The sequence below is a fragment of the Tamandua tetradactyla genome, chromosome 1 (assembly GCF_023851605.1).
Source record: "Tamandua tetradactyla isolate mTamTet1 chromosome 1, mTamTet1.pri, whole genome shotgun sequence".
In the NCBI taxonomy this organism is placed as follows: domain Eukaryota; kingdom Metazoa; phylum Chordata; class Mammalia; order Pilosa; family Myrmecophagidae; genus Tamandua; species Tamandua tetradactyla.
The window spans coordinates 98,481,743-98,504,927 of record NC_135327.1 but is presented as its reverse complement, the minus strand read 5'-3'; the positions used below and the strand labels follow the sequence as shown (position 1 = coordinate 98,504,927).

The 23,185-nt window shown below is 40.7% G+C and overlaps 1 protein-coding gene across 5 annotated transcripts in view; it reads right to left on the bottom strand.

Annotated features, from left to right (window-relative positions):
• OSBPL3 (oxysterol binding protein like 3) overlaps positions 1-22,830 on the bottom strand; it is a 204,099-nt gene extending 181,269 nt beyond the window's left edge. For 4 of the 5 annotated variants that reach the window (XM_077121456.1, XM_077121499.1, XM_077121490.1 and 1 more), the window contains exon 1: positions 22,521-22,830. The gene's annotated coding sequence lies outside the window, so the exon portion shown is untranslated. Of the gene's footprint in view, positions 1-5,938; positions 17,198-22,520 lie in introns of those variants that run through there. The other variant, XM_077121476.1, reaches the window with a different exon arrangement.
• Positions 22,831-23,185: the final 355 nt, after the last annotated feature.

Sequence of the window (23,185 nt, the reverse complement as noted above, 5' to 3'; positions counted from 1 at the left end):
GGGACAGAGCCCTGGGAGTAGTAATTAATGGCAACTGCAGGTGTCTGAACAGAGGGAAACCAAGGGAATAAAACACAAATCTTTCCACCTCATTAGTCTTCTAAAAATATTCTCATGATACAAAGGCATGCCCTGTTTGTGTGTTGTATAAATGAATGAAAAACCTAAGCAAAATGATATTTTTATGAATCTTGACCACAGCCTAGATACAAATATTTTGAAGATTAAAAAAAAACAAAAGGGACGGCATTGAACTAGTAAAGAACTATTTTAAATAAACACAGAAACTAGCCAATACAAAAATCAATGTGCAATACTGGATAATTTTTTCCATTACATTATCTAATGACTAATGATTGGTTAATGGCACTTTCAGAATACGTTTCTTTTTCTGTATTTTTAAATTATTTTTTTGGAGACCCAAGAAATGAAATAGCTTAATATGATGGCTAAGTTCATGTGTCAACTTGGCTAGGTTATGTTGCCCAGTTATTGGGTCAAACAAGCACTGGCCTGGTTGTAATCGTAAGGGTATTTCGTAGATTTAAATAATTGGTCAGTTGATCGCATCTATGGGTGGTTACATCTACAACCAACAAGAGAAATTGCCTTCAGCAATGAAAGACATCTCATCCAATCAGCTGGAGACTTTAAAGCAAGAACGGAGGAATTCAGCAGTCAGAAAGAAGAATTTCCATCTCTACTCCAGTGAGCTTCTCCTGGGGAATTCACTGAGAACCTCACCAGAGTGCCCAACTTGTGGCCTGTCCTACAGAATTTAGATTTGCCAATCCCCACGGTTATGTGAGCAAATTCCTATTATAAATTTCATAATATTCACATACACCTGTAAACAGGTTCTTTGTTTCTCTGGAGAACCCCAGAAAACTTGGCATAAGGCTAAAGATTCACTGAAGTATTCTTGATATACAGCCTTCATAAATTGCCTTAAATTTTTCACATAAAAATTAAAATATATGAGAGCACCTGTTCCATTAAAAAAAAAAATCAATGTATAGCAAACTTGATTATCTGTTTTAATAGAGACAAATTTCTAAAAATCTTTTCTATTCAGCTGTGAAATATAGTGATAATAGGGACTCTGGGTCTGATAATAGACCCAAACACTTCCCCTCTTTTCAACTTGGCATTAATTCATTTTTAATTTGCTCCAGATTGAACTGAATAGGGAAGTAAAAGGAAAAAACTGAAATCTTCCAGAGGAAGATGTCTCTGAAGACAAATTTCAACTTCCTGCTGTAAAAGGAGACACCAAAAGGCTGCTTAAGTGGAATCCACAGATAATCCAACACAATTCATGCTGGTCATTACATGAAACTGGTCTTGCACAGAAAAATCGAGTAGGCAGCCCCTCCAGAGCAAAACAAGAAAAAACCATGGGATGCTGTCAAGATTTTAATTACACCCTTAATCTTACTTTTTCTACCTGCAAAAGAGGTGCTAATAAGCAGTGATATTTGCAGAAGACAGGTAACAACAAACAAAAGAAGCCAAAGGGACTTCAATAATCAAACTTTCAAACAAAAATTTTAAAAACCTGCTACTAATAATTCTTGGCTCATCTACAAATAAAAAGATTTATCCTTCTCTCCCTAAAAAAAGGAAGGATTAGAATTAACCACTAATGATCTGAGTCAGAAAAAAGAAAGATCAGAAGTTATGTTCTTGGCCCCAATAGCAAAACAGATTTGTCAGAAGATCTATGGTGACCATTCAGCTAGATCAACCATAAATTGTCCAACACTGATGTGATTAAACAATAAATGTGGAGGTTTACAGAAGAAAGGCTCATCATATTCTAGCAAAGACTAACAGATTAGCCTTGAAATGAGCAAAAGGGATAGTAAGAAGCAGCATTTGCTAGAGGCCTAACAAAGGCTGGCAATCAGGATAGTACATTAATCAAGGAATGAAAAGGAAGTCTCTCTAGAACTCCCAAGTCCACAAAATAAATGGATTAGTAGGGGACTGAATAAACAAAACTATGGGTAGCATGGAAGTTGGGCATTTACCCATTCATCAAGCATTCATCCTGAGTGTTCCTACACTACTGAGAATGGGTGGGCATTAATTTTTGCTGGCCCAAGAAACTTCCCCTTCTGGTAACAGTACTTCCGTCTTCCTCTAAGGAACCAGCTGTATCCCTAGTTCCTAAAGGAAAACCCAATCCAGACCTGGCCACCAGTGCCCCAGTGACAGGTTCAAGACCCAGGCATGGACAGTTAGAACCAACAAGCATCTGCAAAACTAATAAAGTTGTTGACTGCTAAGTGGCTGGTACAGAGAAAACCTGCCAAAGAATGTAGGCAGATGAAAACAGGCTAGGAAAAGGCAACAAAAGGGGTGCACATGAACCAATCTGAGCCCCTAGGTTCAGCCATTCCTGAAGCTACTCTTGGATTTGCTCACTACATAAGCCATTTTCTTTTAATTTGTCCCTAAGCTGGATGGGTTTCTATCACTTACAAACAAAATGTCTTAATACCTCACTGCTACCTTATTCCTTTAAAACCCTTTAGAAGAAGAATTCTTCAACCATAGCTCCCACCTTCAATTCCAAAAAGAACAAAAAAATATGTATTTTGAAATAAAACATCCTGAGAGATGAGTAAGAAATAAATTTGTCCTTTACAATTCCCTTTATCTAAACTACTATCGATCACAAAGGAAAATATGCTTCTCAGTGTAGCTGATTATTTATACTACATCCTAATACCAGGTTATTTGGGCCTTTAGAACTCCAAAATCCTGTCTCTTCAACTTAGTCTCTGGGGATCCTAGAAGGCCACAGGAGGAAGTCAAATTTGGAGATTATGCTGCTAGAGCTCACTTCTTTCTGGATTTCCCCATAGGAAAGGCAGAAAATAGTTCTGTCCCCTCTTCCCCTACAAAACAGAGGCCAATCATGTGTCAAACCTCAGTTGTGAAGTGCTGACCTCAGCTATTGTATGCTGTAGGTTTCTAATTTGTCCACCATTACAAAACTCCACTGTGATTGGATAACTCAGACTTTCCAATGCAACCTCCACAAGGAAGGTTGGCCAAATACCCTTTGCATCTTTTTGCACTATCTCTGACCTGGGTGGGCAGAATTCACATGTAACTGTCTATAGACAAGGACTTGGGTGAGATGATAAGAATGTCAAACCATCCTGTGCCCTGCATCTGTCAGTACAGGACAGAAGTCCAGATGGCTAGGTCACAGTGCTGGCTTTCCTCCTACGTAGGTGTGACCTTGGATATGAACCACTGAACCTTTCAAGGTGCCAATTTCCTGATCTTTAACATATGAGGGGTGGAACTGGGTGAGTATGTCTCAAATTGTGGCTAGTGGCCCAGGTAGTGGGTAGTGAGATACATTTGACAGATCAAGATCAGCATTAAAAACAAAAACCTCCTAGAGCTGGGTTAGGGAACATACAAGATGAGTCCAGAAACAGAAAGTAAGGTCATACTCAAAAAGATCACAATGATGGGCTCTGTCAAAGGGATACTGGAACCAACTGAGCTCACAATGGCCAAAGCTAGAACAATCTGAACAGAACAAATAAGTACATTTGGATTATAATCCAAAGTATAAAATATATATTCCTGTATTAGTCAGGGTTCTCTAGAGAAACAGGAGCTATCTGTAAATAGAAGATTTTTAAGATGCAAGAGTCAAAAATCCATAGGCCAACAGCTTTCAAAATGTGGATGTGAAATTATGAAAATCTTGTGTCTGATGCTCCTTTTATCCAGGGTAGGGTCAGAGGAGAAAAAAAGGATAAAAAATAAATAAATAACATAGGGAGATAAAGGATAAAAATAGGGTAGATTGAAATATTGTGATTCAATGAGAGGAAGGGTATGGTATGTATGAGTTTTTTTCTTTTTCTGGAGTGATGTTAATGTTCTAAAAATGGTCATGGTAAGGAATACACAACTATGTAATGATATTGTGAACCACTGGTTGCATGATTTGGTTGGACTGTATGTGTGTGAAGATTTCTCAATAAAAATATATTTTTTTAATCCAAATTGTGAAAAAAACTACAAAACAGCTAGAAGGAAAAACCTGAAACTGAGGAATGGTAACCTGTACCAAACTATGATATCTATTCTATAGATGACTGTTGGAATGTACTTTGAAAATTATTGCTTTTTTCTTTTTTTTGTATATATGTTATATTTCACAATAAAAAAAAGTTAAATGAAAAAAATCCATCGGGCAAGCTGTGAGGCTGGCAGCTCTGATGAAGGGTCTCGATGAACTCTAGAAGAAAGGCTCTCTGGCTGAAGAAGCAATGAAAATTCTCTCTCCTGCCTTAAAAGACTTCAACTAATTGGATCAAATCAAACTGAATGGATTATCTCTTGTACAGTTGATCATAGATGTAATCAGCCACAGATGCAATCAACTGACTGATGATTTATCAACCAGCCTGACCAACAACTGGGCACCATCACATGGCCAAGTTGACACCAGAATCTAACCATCACAAGTCTAAACTGATATAAATACAGATCGAATACTGTGGTAGTTAGATTCAAGTGTCAACTTGGCCATGTGATGGTGCCTAGATCTATTGCTGTGGACAGGAGCCAATGGTACGTGAACCTCATCTGTTGCTCATTACATCTGCAGTCGGCTAGGAGGTGTGCCTGCTGCAATGAATGATGTGTGACTTAATTGGCTGGTGCTTAAATGAGAGAGCACAATGTAGCACAGCCCAAGCAGCTCAGCATACCTCATCTCAGCACTGGCAGCTCAGCCCAGGCCTTTGGAGATGCAGAAAGAAATCACCCTGCGAAAGTTGCTGGAACCCACAGGCCTGGAGAGAAGGCCAGCAGAGATCACCCTGTGTCTTCCCACATAAGAAAGAACCTCAGTTGAAAGTTAGCTGCCTTTCCTCTGAAGAACTAACAAAATAAATCCCCTTTTATTAAAAGCCAATCTGTCTCTGGTGTGTTGCATTCCAGCAGCTAGCAAACTAGAACAAATACAAAAAATGGGAAATATCCCATGCAGAATTCCAAATAATTTATGTAGATACTTCACCCTCAAGCAGGTGGAGCATAACTACCCAGTCCTTAACTGTGGGTTGTATCTGAAGAGTACCATATGGAAAGGGGTGAGAGGAGAAGAGTGACTTTACAGTGTGCTCTAGTTTTCTAGCTGCCAGAATGCAATATGCAGAAACGGAATGGCTTTTAAAAAGGAGAATTTAATAAGTTGCTAGTTTACAGTTCTAAGGCCGAGACAATGTCCCAATTAAAGCAAGTCTATAGAAATGTCCAATCAAAGGCATCCAGAGAAAGATACCTTGGTTCAAGAAGGCCGATGAAGTTCAGGGTTTCTCTCTCAAGTGAGAAGGCAAATGGTGAATACAGTCAGGGCTTCTCTCTCAGCTGGAAGGGCACATGGTGAACACGGCGTCATCTGCTAGCTTCTTCTCCTGGCTTCCGGTTTCATGAAACTCCCCAGGAGGCATTTTCCTTCTTCATCTCCAAAGGTCACTGGCCGGTGGACTCTGCTTCTCATGGCTATGTCATTCTGCTCTGCTCTCTCTGAATCACCTCATTCTCCAAAATGTTCCCTCTTTTATAGGACTCCAGAAACTTATCAAGACCCACTTAATAAGTGGGTGGGTGGAGACATGTCGTCACCTAATCCAGCTTAACAACATTTGATTAAATCACATCTCTATAAAGATGATCTGATCACAGTTTCAAACATACAGTATTGAATAGGGATTATTCTGCCTTTATGAAATGGGATTTAGATTAAAACATGCCTTTTCTAGGGGACATACATCCTTTCACACCAGGACACAATAAGAAACATGACAAGCACTACTCACTGAAGGGATGAAGGTCAACATCACTCGTGATATCTCACATACCCTTGCTATGATGAGACCAGCACAGTATTTACCTCTGGATTCTTCTTCCAAATCCTTAACTTCAGTTCAATCCTGAGAAAAACATCAGATGAATCCCATGGAGAGACATGCTCTACGGTATCTGACCAGTAATTTTCAAAACTGTGAAGGTCATCAAAAACAAGGAAAGTTTGAGAAACTGTCACAGCCAAGAGGAGCCTAAGGAGACACGACAACTAAAAGTAGTGGTGGTATTCTGGATGGGGTTCAGGAACAGGAAAAGGATGCTAGGTAAAAATTTTAAAAATCTGGCTATAGTATACACTTTAGTTAACAATAATGTATCAATATTGGTTCATTAATTGTGACATTAGTGTAATTGTAATACCACTAGTCTAAGATGTTAATGTTAATAATAAGATACTAATGTGTTAACTTTTAATGAGAGAGGAAAGTGGATGTGGGGCATAGAGGCATCTTTGTACTATCCTCACAACTTTTCTGTAAATTTAAAACTATTCTAAAATTCAAAGTCTATTTAAATAACTGACATGGAATACAATAGGAAAGAAAGTAGTAAAGGTAAGAATTGTTATATGAAACTTCTGCTCAATTCCATACATATATGTATGTATATCCTACTGGGTTAACATGTAAAACTTATGTTTTGTGGGGAGAGGGGGTGTGATTAAAACAAACAAACTCTGAAAACTATCAGAACAGATGATGGGTAAACTCTTTCCTAGCTTTAAATGCAATGTAGAAGGAGCACTATATCTGTGGTCAGAAGCTAGATGCAAGTCTCAGTTCTGCCATTTGCCCCTTGGGTAAGTTACTCACCTATCTTCGGTTTGATTTTTCCTTAGCTGTACAAACAAGGTTAATATCAGTCCTGCCTAACTCACGGTGTTATTGTGAGAAGCAAAGGATTTTATTAAACTGATCTGCAAAGGTGGACATGCCATACAAAATCAGGGATTATGACAATCTGACATTCTCTGGTTCCTCCCCAAATTAGACTCTATCTATTGCTCATGGAATCACTGCTTGGATTCACAAAGGGGTTCCTGGACCAGAAGCTTCAGCCTAGCCTGGGAACATGTTAGAAATGCAGAATCTGGGGGCCCCACCACAGATCCACTAAATCAGAGACTGGGGTATGGCCCAGCAATGTGTTTTAACAAGCCTTCCAGGTAGTTCTGGTGTTGCTGAAGTTCTGAGACACAGGCCCAGAGAAATCTATCACCCCTGTCCCCTTTCTATGTGCACAACCCCTCCAGCTGGCTCCCTGCCCAGTCAGCCATCATCTGGCCCTTGCTTCCTCCAGAGCCGCCATCATATCCATTAATATGTGTTTTTTTCTCACTCAACTCCTCTGAGAAGGAGAGGGAAAACAGTACTACCCACAACATGGGGAAGCCCATAGCTTGTGAAGCCGCAGCCTAAGTTAATGAGCTAGAACAAGACCCAAGTGTGTGGCTTGGTTATTTTGAACATGGTTATTTTGCCCAAGTAGTCTGTGAAGTTCATAGCAAGCAAAACGGGGGTGTCTCTCGGGACCACACTCCATGCATATTATAGAGGAGTCCTAAATTTCAACGTCCTGTTCTTATGTTACCCAGCATTTGTCCGGCAAAGATGTCCTGGTTTCTGGTTCAGAAAAGGTAGTCACCTTACACAAACACTTAGCTACACCTATCTACATATACCTATGAAAACAAAACCTTTTGGAGGCTAGAGAACAAAAGAGACTTCCAGGCCCTTAATCAAGGAACAAATGATATGGAACTTGAAGTAACAAACAAAATGGAATGCTACTTTGGCCCATGGGCTCAAGACTAGAAAAACAGGAATTACAAGTCAGATGTATGAGGCATTAGCAGGTCTGCATGAAGAAGTCCAGGCAGTTCTTTTTCTGAACCAAGTTTATGGCACCATTACCCCTTTCTTCTTTGTCACTTATTGGTATTATTACTTAATGACACATATGTAACAAACATAAAGACAACTCTGGGCTAGAGAAAGATTGAGTTGAAAACCTAATTTTGGTGACATTTTACACTATGTATATTTATAAAGTTAAAGAATTGCTGGTGCAAACAAAGGATCTCTCTAAAGAAGAGAGGCAGGACTTACCACCTTGCGAAGTAGGATCATGACTTCTTGGGCATAATTAATAAATAATTCATATACATAAGTCAACAAATAATCATTTCTTTATTCACCTTCACTTTGATTATCCCCCATTCACAATATTCTGGAAAACACAGCCTCCATAATGCACTGACAGATGAAAAAGAAAAAAAACTACCACAAATTGAGCTTGATTAAGTAAAAAAATAAAATAAAATAAGAACTGAGACTGTCTGTAATACCCTGACTTTTGCAGACACTTGCAATACCTGCATTCATAGGCCGTCTACATTATCTACAACAAATTTTTCATTTCATACTTTTTTCAGTCTCCTATCATCCCTCTCCACATAACAAACATACAAGAAAAGTAATAGTAATGAAATATTTAATTTTTATACTTAACTATCAGTGGAATTGATTAAAGCATATTCTCTAGCTCAGAAACATTTTGTGACTCTCTAATAAGAAAAGGAAAGTAGCCATGCACAGCCCTCAGCCTCCTGTGAATCCCTCCCCTCCAGCCACATCACATAACCCTCCTCCTTTTGCCTGAAATCTCTCTCTCTCCGCTACCTGCTGAAAGTTTACCATACTTCAAGGTCTGTCTCTACAACATTGTTACCATGAAGCCTTGCCTGATTTATTCTTTGGAATGACCCTCCTCAAATAATCTGTCATCACTGAAATAGTACCCACCTCATAGTGTGGTTGTGAGAATTAAATCAGGCTATGTTTTTTCAAAAAGCACCAAAAACAGAGTCTGGTTTCTAGGAGGCACTCCATAAAAGGCAGCCACTATTATTAACATAATAATGTCCTCCTTTTGGTTAATTACCCTCCTGCTACCTCTTGGATAGCATTCCCCATGGCGATACAGGTGTCTTCTTTTCTATCCCAGGACCTTTCTGAAAGGTTATACAGGTTGAGTCCTCCTGACCCCCTTGGAAATGTCTGCACTATCATAATTTCAACTAAACTGCTGATTCCCAGAACTGAAGACCTGCTTTGTCCACTCTCCCAAGCTGCCTGCTGGACATTTGCACACTGATATTTCCTATCCACCTCAAACTTGACATGTTCAAAACCAAAACCATTCTCTTCCCTTACAATTTATTCATCTTTCTCATTTCCCCTATAATAGTCAGAGGCACCATAATTAATACAAAAGTCACATACACTATATCAGTTGAATAGTCCTGAGGGTGCAAACATATAAAAAAAAAGTAGGCAAAGGGCTTAATTAGACATTTCTCCAAAGAAGATACACAAATGGCCAATACGCACATGCACCCCCCCCCCAAAAAAAACCCACACTGAATTGGAGTATGATGCCAGCTGTGGATTTTTCATACATGCCCTTTATCATGTTGGGGGATGTGCTGGTTTGAAGCTATTATGTACCCCAGAAAAGCCGTGTCCTTTAATCCTCATTCAGCATTGCTGGGTGGGATCTTTCTGATTATTTCCATGGAGATGTGACCCACTCAATTGTGGGTGATAATTTTTGATTAGATGGTTTCCATGGAGATGTGTCTCCACCAATTCAAGGTGGAGTCGCTTAAAGGAAGAGTCCTTCAAGAGGGAACCATTTTACCAGAGCCAACAGAGACCTCACAGCCAGACCCTGCTGGAGAAAATAGAAAACACCCCCAGGGAAGCCACTGAAAAGGTCTGAAGAGAAAGTTAGGAGATGTCACCCTGTATCTTTCCCTGGATGCCTTAATTTGGACATTTTCATGGCCTTAGAACTGCAAACCTGCAACTTAATATATTTACCTTTTTAAAAGGTGTTCTGTTCCTGGCATAGTGCATTCCAGCAGCTTACAAACTAAACAGTTGAATTCTCTTACACCCCTATTTTTCTGAGCGTATTTCTGCATAAAATGATTGGGTTTTGTGAAATGCCTTCTCTGTGTCAACGGAGATGCTTATGTGGTTTTTATCTTTGATTCTATTAATGTAGTATATTACATTGATTATCTTATATTGAACCACCCGTGCATTCTTGGAACAAATTCCACTTAACTGTGATTAAAAATAAATAAATAAAAGACCACATTAAGATACCACTTCAAACCCACTAGAATGGCTTTTAAAACAAACAAACAAAACAGAAAATAAAAGGTGTTGATGAGAGTGTGGAGAAACTGAAACCTTCATGCATTGCTGGCTGTAATATAAAATGGTGAAGCCAATGTGGAAAATAATTTGGTGGTAAATCAAAAAATTAAACATAAAATTACCATATGATCCAGCAATTCCACTTTTGGGTTTCTTTTCTAAAGAACTGAAAGCAGGAACTCGAACAGATACTCATACACCAATGTTCAGAGCAGCATTATTCACGATAGCCAAAAAGCAGAAACAACCTGAGGGGCCATCAACGGATAACCAAAATGTGGTATATTCACACGATAGAATATTACTCGGTCATAAAAAAGAAAAAAGTTTTGATACATGCCACAAACAGGATGAATCTTGAAAACATTATGCTAAGTGAAAGAAGCCAGAAACAAGCAGACAAATACTGTATGTTTCCATCTATACGAAATATCTAGAATAAGCAAATTCACAAAGACAGGAAGTATACCAGAGGTTACCAGGGGCTGGGGGAATGGGGAGTTATTGCTTAACAGTTACAGTTTCCATTTTGGATGATAAAAAAGTTTTGGTAATAGAAAGTACTCATGGTAGTACAACATTGTAAACGTAATGAATGCCAATGAATTGTATACTTAAAAATATGTAAAATGGCACATTTTATGTTGTATATATGTTACCAATTTTTTTAAAAGCCATGTGGGCCTGAAACTGGAGTAACTTTTATGTTTGCTTTATATATTTATTTCAAAATAAGTAATATATTTTCCTGGGACAAAATTCAAAAGGTACAGTTTAAATTTCATACCTATTCTCCAGCCACCCAGTCCCCCTCCTGGGAGATCTGCTGTTACCAATTTCTTGTGTATCCTTCAAGATATATTTCATATTTATACATACACAGTGGGTGCTAGCACATGTTAAACAATTGGCACTCTGAAAAAAATTTTTTAAAGCCCTGTTAGCATCTGTTGTAGCATGCTAGATGTAGCATCTGTTGATTGCTGTGGTGTAAATCCTCCCATTATGGATGATTTCAAGTTACCAACATGAAATTACTGACCAAGAAGTTGAGAAGAGATGTGCACAACTGGCCTTCACAAAGCAGGTGTGAGTCAGCTCCAGCTCACTCATTTTATGTATAGGCCTATGTATAAATGTATAAATATACATATATATTCACATATAAAAATATATATATATATATATGGGTACATGTTTACTCAAATGCAAGTGTGTCCTACAAACCATATACATATGCCATATATATACCGTATACCTACATATTCTATAGCTTTTTTTTTTAACTTAACAATAAATCTCAGGGAGTTTTTCCATATCAGTAGATGTAGAGCTGACTCATTTTTAACTGCTCCACTATTTTATTTATTTTTATTATATTTTATTAAATAACCATTTATTTACTCAAACAAAGCTTCAATAAACAACCTTGCACGTACATCATTCTCCACATTTGCATATTTGTAGGATAAAATTCCTGGAATGGTTATTGATGGTTCAAAAAAAATTGCATTTCCAATGTTGACAGATACTGCCAATGGCTCTCCACAGAGACTGAACCTATATTTATATTTCCAACCACAATATATAACTACCTATTTCATTAAGCCCTTGCCAACAGAATATTATACTTTGGGATATTTGCCAATGTGACAGGTGAAAAATAGCATCTCATTAAAAGTTTTAATATGCATTTCTCTTTCTATGATTAAGATTTTCACATAATTAAGAGTCATTTGCCACTTTCTGTGAAATGTCTGTTTATATTCTCTTTCTCTTATTGATTTGTCGGAACTCTTTCTAAGTTGATTGATTGTCTTTGGCCCTGAAAAAAATTCTATGTAGTCAAATTAATCAATCTTTTATTTTACAGCTTCTAGATTTTATGTCATTTTGTGAAGGGCCTTTCCTTCTCCATTAATATTAAAATGGAATTCTATTCGTTCCTAATTGTTTTAATGTTAAAGTTTTGACCTACTTGGAATTTATTTGGGTAAAGGTATAACATAAGGCTCTAATTTTACTTTTTGCCAGATGTTACCAACGCCATTTACTAAATAACCTGTCCTTTATTGACTATGGAATCATCTTTGAACTCTCCCTCAATCCCTACCCCCACCCCCAGGCCCCAGTTCATAGGGGCTGTCATTTTAACTTTCCAAGACTTCCTAGTGGTGTCCCTTTCCTTTCCTCTCCCACTGTGGTCATCACTTTGTGCCTCAGTACCCAGCCTCCGATCCTCTTTGCCACCACCAAAGTACAGGTAGCTTCCATCATGTCACTTCCTCCCTTGTTCACTGTCTACAGGATAAAGTCCAAACTCTTACTATGGGATTCAGGACCCAATTCAGTCTGGCCACAACCTAACTCTCCATTCCCATATCCTACCACTTTCCTTTTGAAACAGTCCTTCCCCTTATCATACTGGGGGGCCTATCATCCCTTAAAATGTTATGCTTTGGTTCCTGCTACATTCTCTACATGGAATGCCCTTTCTTCTTGGCCTTCCATTTCCTTCCTTGGTCTCAGTCCTTTGAGGTTCAGCTCAAATACTCAATTCTCTGCAAAAGTGTCCCCCTTTGCCCCATCTGTGCCCTTGTAATTCTTTCATGTCTCCTTTATAGCAGGTAACACACCCCTTCTTGTACCAGACAACTGTGCTTTTATATTTGTCTCCCCAACTGAAGTGAATGCTCGTTGAAAGTAGGAGCTGTAGTTAATTAACCTTTGCAGGGTCCCCACTTCTGGACAGCACCTTAGGCATAATAATTTTTTTTTAATAAAATTAAATTGCCTTAGCCCAATGGTTCTCAAACTTTCGTGTGCATTAGAATCACCTGAAGGGCCTGTAAAATCACAAGTAGTTGGCCCCTACCCCCAGAGTTTCTGATTCAGTAGGCATGGGGTGAGGACCCATAATTTGCATTTCTAACAAGTTGCCAGGTGGTATTGATATTGCTGGGCTTGAGACCACACTTGGTAAACCAAAGTCTCAAACTGAAAGCCTCTAGAAACTGGGACACAGGATATCAAAAAAATCTCAAGGAGGAAACTGTCTCAAGTCGAGTGCCATTTAGATTATGTGTAGAATTTATCTCATCCAGGCAATTCCGCCCAAAGAGACAGTAAGTGGTCCTAGGTTACACAAAGTTAGAGCCCAGCCACTAGGACTGGATCCATCCTCTGACCCCCTGCCCCCAGTCCAGGGCTTCACCACACTGAGAGGCTCTCTGTGCAAGGGGCCTGGCAATAGGGACAAAATGGAGCCCTGCTCTGCCACATGCTTTTCGTGACTGCACGCTATTTGCTTAACCCTCTCTAGGATGGGTGTGCCAGCTTGAAAATATTATCTACCCCAGAAAAGTCATGTTTTAATCCTGATTCAATAATGTAGGGCGGAATCTTTTGATTAGATTATCTCCATGGAGATGTGACGCATCCAATTGTGGGTACTAAATTTTGATTAAATGAATATGTGACTCCACCCATTCCAGGTGGTCTCAATTAATTTACTGGTCTCCTTTAAAAGAAGAAGCATTTTGGAGAGTCAGAAATGACAGAAGTGAGAGAAATAACAGAAGCCTCGGAGCTGACAGAAACTTCACAGCAGAGCTGATACAGATGTGGATACGTGGTGAACAGAGACACGGACGTTTGGAGATGCTCGGAGCCCAGCAGATGTTGCCATGAGATGTTAAGAAAGCCAGAACCTGGAGGGAGCCAAGGGGAGCCAAGAGATGAAAGCCAGCCCCAGAAAAGTAAAGCGAGGAACCCCCACAGGGACAGTGGCTGAAAACAACGGAGCCCAGGAGCAAGGGACCAGCAGATGCCAGCCACATGACCACCCAGCTGACAGAAGGGTTCTTAACCCATCGGCCTTTCTTGAGTGAAGGGAACCTCTTGTTGGTGCCTTTAAATTCCAGTTCTGGTGCCGGAAATTACATTCCAGCAGCTTGAAAACTAACACACCGGGGTTAGTCAGGATTCTTTGGAGGGAGGTAACAAAAACCAAAGTAGCAAATGAAGCCAAAGAAAATGTACTGAAAAAATACCAGGAGTTCAAGGAATTGAGAAGGTCGGTGGGGCAGGGACCGGCACGGCTTCAGAGGCCACGAACCCAGGCACCCAGCCCACAGCAATGTTGTATGGACAGGACTGGCCTGGTCAGGACACACCCTCGGCAGCAGAATCTCCTTTACTCTTGGCACAGGACTCAGAGTCTAGGATGGGGGCATCTGGCCTGGGATGAGGGGGATGGGGCCCTCATTCTGGTCCCAGGAAACTGTATCTAGAAACCAGAAGTGATCTCTCAAACGGACAAGGAGTAGATGGATGCTGGACAACCAAAGAGCAAGTAACTGCTCCCCAGCCTCTGTTTTGTCACTGGTAAATTCAAATGATAATAACCACCTCACAAGTTACAGGAAGATCTAACGTGGTAGTTGGGTAAAGCACTCAGCCTGACACACAAGAAATGTTCAAGAGTTACTGGCTGCCATCATGATTACTGTTCTTTAAATTATAGCCACCTTTAAAGACTAGACAGTTCCCCATTCCCCAGTGAGTCAGCAAGCTCCAAAGGAAACATCAATTAATTCTCTATATGCCCAGAAATCTGCTTGAAGCAGCTCTGAACCTGTGAAAATTACCCAAGTGGCCTTTCCTTATAGCTTTAGGTTTTCAAATCTCTTAACATACCTCATCTCAGATGCTAAACAAATGAGTTACACTAGAAATGGAACAAGCAAGTTATTATAAGCTACTCTCAGTGCTATGCTAAGGTTGTTAGATCTCATTCAGTTTCAGTTACAAAGACGGTTAAGACTCAACTCTGAATTTAATTCCCATTAACCAATAAACCTGCTTATGTATTTGAATGTGTATAGTATCAGAGAAAGCAATCCTCTGATACTATACAAACCTGTGAAGGGGTGTTAAGCTCCTGCCCCTACTCAGTCCCTACTCCTACAATTGGTAGAAAGATTCAAAAAGGGCAGGGCTTTGCGTATCTCATCCCCCTCCTTCTTCAGACCTTCAGCTGCCGCATCATGACTATGATGAGGCAATGGAACTACTGTCTCCAGAGTAGTTATTAAAATCCAACTTGTTCCTTCGGAGCCACATATCCCCACTGTAATTAATAAATTCTCTAAGTAATGGTATAATGTTGATAACCTCTTCTGGACATACAAGCTCATTGAAGGAAGGTCCACATCTGTCATTCATCACCGTATCCCCATACCCTAGCCTGGCGCCTAGCACATAGTATGTACTCAGTAGATACTTACTAAATGTATGAAAGAAAATCATAGTAACTTTTAATTTCTTGTGAATATGATAGCATTTGGTATCAGGACAGAAAACAAGTATGGGAATCTGACAGTGCTTCCTTTTCATATATCAATAGAGAAATTTTATCATTGAAAAAAGTTTTACCCACATATCCAAAAACAGATTTCAGTATTTTAACTGCAGAAAATAAACAAAACCGCAAGCTTTACTAACGGTCACAATCCTCTTTTGCTGGGCTGCTCGTCGCAATCTGATTTTGCCCTGAGTTACACCGAAACTGCCTTTCAATTCAGATCCGCTCCCACGATCTCAGAAACCACAGAGAAGACTATGTTCTAGTCCACATCAAGCCAGGGAACTGGGCTTACCACCTTGGCTATTATTTTGTGAGTAAACACTGGCACTGAGATAATACCACAATTGTGGTCTAAAGAAATTTTATGAGAAAGCTATTTGCATCTCAGCTTTAAATCCATACATTTTATTATTATTTAAGAATCATATTCCACCCATACTTGAGGGGTCTTGGGGAGTCTAGAAACAATCGATTTGGCTCTCAAATAAACAATATAGTTAGGAAGAGGTGGTTATAAAGCAAGTTAAGGGAAAATTCAATCAGGGAACAAAGTGACTAAGAATAACAAAATTACCACTGATATTCTATATTTTTCCAAGATAAGGGAATATTTCATCATCTTCAAAACAAAAAGAATTAGATAAATAATTATACAGGCAATTCTTCTATTCCCTTGGGTTGCTATTCTACTTATTATAAAAGATTTCTTAAATTTTTCACACATATGCAATAAGGTCAGGAATGAGATATGAAATCGGAAAGCTACAGGTTGCCTGCTCTAAGCTTCTGCAAACAATTATCTTTGAACAAATCAATATTCCTGATCTTTTTATAGAGGACCTCTTTATGAAAATATTTTATTCCTGACCTTTTCCCTTAAAATTCAGATGAGTTTGACATTGTTTAAAAAAAATTTTTTATGGAAAATTTCAAACAAATACAAAAGTATAGAGCAGTGCTGTCCAACAGAAAGCCACATATGTAATTAATTGTTTAAGTAGCCAATTAAAATGAGAAAAAGGAAACAGGTGAAATTAGTTTTGATCATATGTTAACATAATACATCCAAAACATTATCATTCCTAAACATGTAATCAGTATTTAAAAATTGTTAGGATATGTTTACATTCTTTTTCATACTAATTTCTCACCATTCCATGAGTACTTTACACTCACAGCACATCTCCATATGGACTAGTTTCGTTCTGAGTGCTGCTCAGTACATGTGGTCAATGCTTGCCATGGTGGGGAGCCCAGATAAAGAAAAGAGCATAATAAAACCCATCGTGATGGTGAAGTTCATCACCCAGCTTCACCAGTCATCAACTCACTGACACTCCTGTTTCATCTATACTCCCTCCCTATCCTTGGATTTTGAAGCACATCCTAAAAATCATAGCATTTCATCCAAGTTGGTTCTCAACTGCTCATTAGGATCTGTCAGGGAGCTTTAGACAACAATATGAGTTCCATCAAGTAATGAATGGAAACATCCACCACTTTATATATTATATATATATCCATACAATGAGACATTATTAGGCAATAAAAAGGAATGAAATACTGGCACATGATACAACATGGATAAACCTTGAAAACATGTGAAGTGGAAGAAGCCAGACACAAAAAGATTACATTTATATGAAACATCCAAATTCACAGAAACAGAAAGTAGTAGTTGCCAGGGGATGGGGGGTGGGGGGGAGTGTGGGGATAAATGGGGAATGACTGCTAAAGGGTACAGGGTTTCTTCTGGGGCGGGGGGAATGAAAATGTTCTAAAATTGATTTTGGTGATTGTTGCACAACTTTGTGAATACACTAAAAACCAATGAATTGTACACACTCCAAATGGGTGAATTATACAGTAGGGGAACTATATCTCAATGAAGCTGTTATAAAAAAAGAAGTAACTGGATAAAGTAAGCTACATTCATGCAACAGTATATTTAAGATACAACTAATAAATATTGATTCTTGAAGAGGACTGCATAAAGACATAATTTTTACAATGTGACTGTGTGATTTTGAAAACCTTGTGTCTGTTGCTCCCTTTATCCAGATAAGTAAAAAACCATTGATAAAGAATAAATAAATAATAGGGGGACAAAGGGTAAAATAAATTGGGTAGATGGAAATACTAGTGGTCAATGAGAGGGAGGGGTAAGGGGCATGGTATGCATGAGTTTTTCTTTATATTTCTTTTCCTGGAGTGATGCAAATATTCTAAAAAATGATCATAGTGATAAATACACAACTATGTGATGCTACAGTGGTATCGTGAGCCATTGATTGTACACCATGTATGGAATGTATGTGTGTGAAGATTTATCAATAAAAATATTTAAAATAAATAATGGATTCCTATAATAAAGAGCTAGTAGACTCCTCTAAAGTATCAAACAAAATTCTAGTGACCAACTCTCTTCACCCCAGGCCAAGATCCAGAAAGTTGAGAACAGGCCCTGGGAAAGGGGAAATTTTTAAAAGATTTCTAAGTGATTCTTATGTAAGCCCAATGAGAAACACTGGTTTAGAGTAAGATTCAGACACATGGCCAATGGGTACAAAACAGTATGGTAAGTGCTCCACAGGAAACAGAAAAGCACAGAGGGCCACTTATTCCCACTCCAACAGGAAGGAGGCAGAGGAAGGCATCCTGAAACTTCAGGGATGAGTGGGAATCAACCAGGTGAATAAGGACAGAAGATTATGAAAAAACTGGGGGTGTGGAGTACATTGTTCATGGCCCCGGGACACATGGAGTCCTGTAATTAGCTCCAGGCCGCTGGAAAATACAGAGGAAACTGGAGATTGGTGAGCTTTGAGGCAGGACAGAGAAGCAAGAGCCAATTCATTAAGGATCTTGTAAATCAGGTTAAAAGTTAGCAATATCTATTAGCCAATAAAATACTGTCATACTGTCAAAAATTTAGTTTGGATACAGTAACAGTTTTAATACATTTTAAAATATCAACAGCATTTCATATATATATACATATATAATGCTGTTGTTTTATATATATATGTTACAGTGCCTATAAATGCAAGATATTTATTCCACAATGTTTGTTATATATGTGGATTTGAGATGTCTTGCAATGTTTCCATGGTCCAAAGGCGAGAACAGCCAGAATAGGTGCTTTTCGTGGATTCAAATAATTAGGAATTCTACTGTTTCACAATAAATTGTTGAAGCCAGTAAAGTATTGTGGAAAATACTTTTTAAAAAGTAGAAAACAAAATGCCACAATCCAATTACTTTTCTCATAGACTATTTTAACAGACTCTAATTAGAGGTGACTGTTTTGTATTCTTTCTTAAATTGAGCACCTTCTACATACAGGACAGCACACTTGGTGATGTGAAGAACAAAAATGTGATGAAAACATACTCTACCTTCAAGGTATTTAAAATCTATAAGGGAGGGAATACATTTGCATAAATAACTAGGCTATAAGGCACTATGGGGAGGAGGTGGGGGGGTGGGGAAGTTACAAAGCGTTAAAGGAAAGAAATCTAACAACATATTACATGGTCAGAAACAGGATTTTCTTGTTTCCAAACTATGAAAACAAGATTAGTTTCAGAGAGATTATTCTGCCATAAGTGGTTTATGAGCTCAGCCTTGTAAAATGTAGGCTTTTATGGGAGAGAAGATGAGAGTGCTTTCTAAGTGACAGAAGCACATGGACAAAGGTGTTGGGCTTTGTTGATGAATAAGCCAGAGCACAAGGCTGGGGAAACGGTGGAAGAAGGTAGGAGACTGAGCCTGACTGCAGAATCCTGGCTTTAGCCTCAGAGGTCTTTACTTAAATGGACGGAGAGAAGAGCTGGGGTTTGAGTCTCAGCTCATATATTAGTTGTAAAGTGGTGGTGGACTTTTCCTGGCCTCATCTGTATATTGATGAGCTGCTTCAGTGTTGTTCTGGGCTAGGACAATACCTGGCACATCAAGATTCAGCAGCTACTACTACTGCTGCTGCTATCAATATTTTGATAAGCCACTAAAGAATTTTTAGCAATGCGAGGTAGGAAAATCCACCAGTGGGAAGAAGTCCCTAAGACCCTGAAATAAGATGTTGCAGTGGCAACCAGAAGTACTGAGGCAAAGGGCACTGAGAAGGTGGGACAGAATTTGGGGTTTGCAGGAACGCAGTCTGAACAGTATTAATGAGGAAGTCAAAAGGTCCAGGGGAGAGCAGAGAGCTGATTAATAGGTAGATTTAGATAGGAAAGGAATTTGCAGGCAACCAAAAACCACTCTCAGTTATGCATGGAAGATTTTTTCAGCTCAACAGCTTCCATCTTCCCCAGTGTTTCACTCTCCCCTCCCCTCCCCTTCCCACCCTTCCTCTCTCCTTCCCTTCTGTAGGGCTTTCTAGGTTGGAGGGTTCTTCAACCCTCTCTGGAATGGAATTAACAGTTAAGAAGATAAAGCACTGCAGAGAAGCACATTATAAATTACAATTGTAATTACAATTATTCAGACACTCGAGTGAGAAAATACTATCTCTGACCCATAAAACCAGAATGGAAGTAGAAGGAAAAAAAGAAATCCTTAATTCCCGCCCTTTAAGTAGAAACCATGCCACACCTCTTCAATTTCCCCTTCCCTCGATTTCAAGGGGGAAGGAGGGAGGGTGGGAAGGAGAATGGGAGAGAGAGTTATTTTACTAGAAGGTTGCTGCAGATGCTTTAGGAAATAGTAATAGTTTTCAACTCTCCATTCACATGAGAACAGAGGTACTACTTTTCATCACTTTCCTTAAGAGGCATAAAGCATTACTGTTCAAAGCTCTTCATTTACCACAGTGAGTAAAGATCAACTGGATTTCTCTTCAGAGTGCACACCTTCGCCTTTTAAAAGATTTAAGTGAAAGGAAAATTTCCTTTTCCCCTAAATTAAAAGCCCAGGCCCACAAACCATAAACTCAACCATAAAAATCAATGGCGGTAAGACTCTAAACAATTCTGAAAACAGTATTATTAGACACTTGATATTGACACCAGCTATAGCCCAACTTCGTTTTGTAATACATTGTGTCATTGGGCTCTGCCATAATGAGTTAACATCAAATTAAATAGCGGGGGCAAGACACATTACACTACAGTGGAAGGAAGGTAAGGTGGAGTGTCAGAAAGACTATTAATATCTAGCTTAGCAATTTACTGTTGACTCTGGGTAAGTCCCTGAATCTAGGCTTCAGTTTCTTCATCTGTAAAGCAGAGACAACTCCACATGACTGCCTGCCAGGATGGTGAAGTTTAAATAAGGAATTGTAGCCAATAGCAGCTTTGCAGTATCTTGTCTACAGCATAACTATCAGCTATTACCAGAAATATAAATCAATCATAATTAAATAACAAATTTTCCTTTGGCTAAGCAGTGGCTTTTGCTACAAATAAAATTAAATATCTACTGGCCGTAACGTTAGAAAGCACATTTTAGTTTCTTGGAAGCAACTCAGCACAACAGAAAAATGGGCGAGAATCCTGGAAAACCTTGGGAAAGTTAGTTAACCTACTGGAGCCTCATTTTCTCATGCGGTTAAAACAGCCAAACTAATAAAACTAGGGTAATGTTTAATGAGGTAATCTCTACAGAGTGCCTTGTACATGTCCTGGTACTTAGTAGGTACTCAATAAATAAGAGCTCCTGATATCCCAGCATTAAAAAAAAAGATAAAAATGAAAATCCAAACCTGCATAAAATCACCATTTCTCACATTTTACAGAGATTTTCATTCACTCATCCCAAAAATATTTTTTGAGCACCTACTGTGTATCAGGCACAGTTTTTGACACTGGAGATCAAGTCATAAACCAAACAGATGAGGTGTCTGCTTTCCTGGAACTTACATTTTAGTGGGTGAAGGCAGATAGTAACTAACCAAAGGAGATGCTTTCAGAGAGAGATAAGCAGAAACCAAACAGGATGGTGTGCCACGGAGTTGGTGGAGGGATGGTCTGGTGGAGGGATGGTCGTATAGCTTGGGTGCTTTTCAGCCCAGGCTTGCCTGTCTGGTCTCCCATGGCAGGCAAGGGGAACCTTCTATAACGCTTGGGGTAGAGTGTGTGTGATCAGAAGCCAATCTGTGGACGTATCTCTTTTGCAGCTCCAGTTTAAATTATTTCTAAATACCCCTTTCGCAGTACCAAAACATTGAGGGTCAGTGCAATATCTGGGGAGGGAGGGGAGAGTGACGCAGAAGCACCTCACAGTAGTTCCTGGACACATGGGAAAAGCGACAACTTCACAGCCCACTTGGCTCAGAGTCCCGACTGAGGATACGGTGGTCGTCTCGAGGTGGAGGACGCGCACACCAGTGTACAGAAGGCGGCTGGCGAGGTGCGTTGCCAAAGAAGCCGCTTCAAATAGTATGTGGACGACCTACGACAGTGCCCGTCAGCGACTCCAGCGGCTGCAAACGCTTCCCAGCTCGCCAGGAAGCCCGAAGGGGGCAGATGTGCTCAGGGTTCCCAGCCAGGGCACAGCGCTCCAGCGAGCCGAGGGTCGAGCAGGCCGGGAGAGGGGAAGCGGACGAGCCCGCGAGCCGGCGCGCCCCATCCCGCTCATGTGGTCTAGTCGCGTGCTCGGCCCAATTAGACGGGTTTCCTGTGCCTCCCGCCTGGACTCGGCGTCTCCCCGCTACCTAGGGCAGCTGCTCGGCGCCGCATCCTCGGGCGTGCGGACCCAGAACCCGGCGCTCCGCACGCTCTTCCAGTCAGCAGCCACCCAATAGTCCCTCTAAGGACCCAGCCCTAGGATGGGCAGCCCCTGGCCCTTATCACCCGAGGCGCCGACGCGGGGACGAGGGCGGCTCCCCCTGGCTAGGGGCTGCCCCACCACCCAGCTCTTTTCCGGGCGACAGCAGGCACAGCCCCCAGTCAAACTCCAGCCCCCGGAGGCCCATGGCGCCCCCGAAATTGCAGCCCCTTCCGAGCCCGCCCGGCGGCGGGATCCCCACCATACCCTCGCACCATTGTGGCGGACGCCCTAGCGCTTACCTGCGCGCTCCACAACCGGAGGACACCGCCTAGCTCCCCGTTGCCCGGCTCCCAGCTCAGCGCAAAGACTGGAGATCAAGCAAACCGGGCTTCTTCAGTTACCCTGCAAAGCCCAGCTGACAATTCCCGCACCGGCCGCAAAAAGGCAGGGTGGAGAAGGCCACCCACAGGCGGACAGCGGGGCCGGGGCCGCGCTGTGCTCTATCACCTTGCGCTAGGCTCTCCTTCCCCCGTCCCGGGCTCGCTCGCACCGGGACCGCGAGCAAAGTATTGCCAGTTCCCAATACTTTGCCCAGAACTTCTCGGCCGATTAACTGGAGGAGGGAGAGGGAGGGGCGGGGCGCCGAGGAGGAGCCTGGGTCGGCCCTGGAGGCGGGGCCGAGCGGGGAGAGCGGGCTGTGGCCGCTGAGTGATTCACATTTCCACCAATAAGGAGTCAAGCCTGAGGAAGGAGGTGGGGCTATCCCTTTGGAAGACGCCGGCGGATTCCATGACGCAGTCGGAGGAGTTCAGAGTCCGGGTTGTGGACAGGTGGGAAGGGCTGAGGGAGGTGGGAGCTGAGAGGGGGCTGGGGCCTGGGTCCCAACTGCCCAACGCGGGCGCTGCTGGTTCCCAATAAACGTGCCTCGAATGGCGTTTCTGGTCTAGGGAAGGAGGAAGAAGCG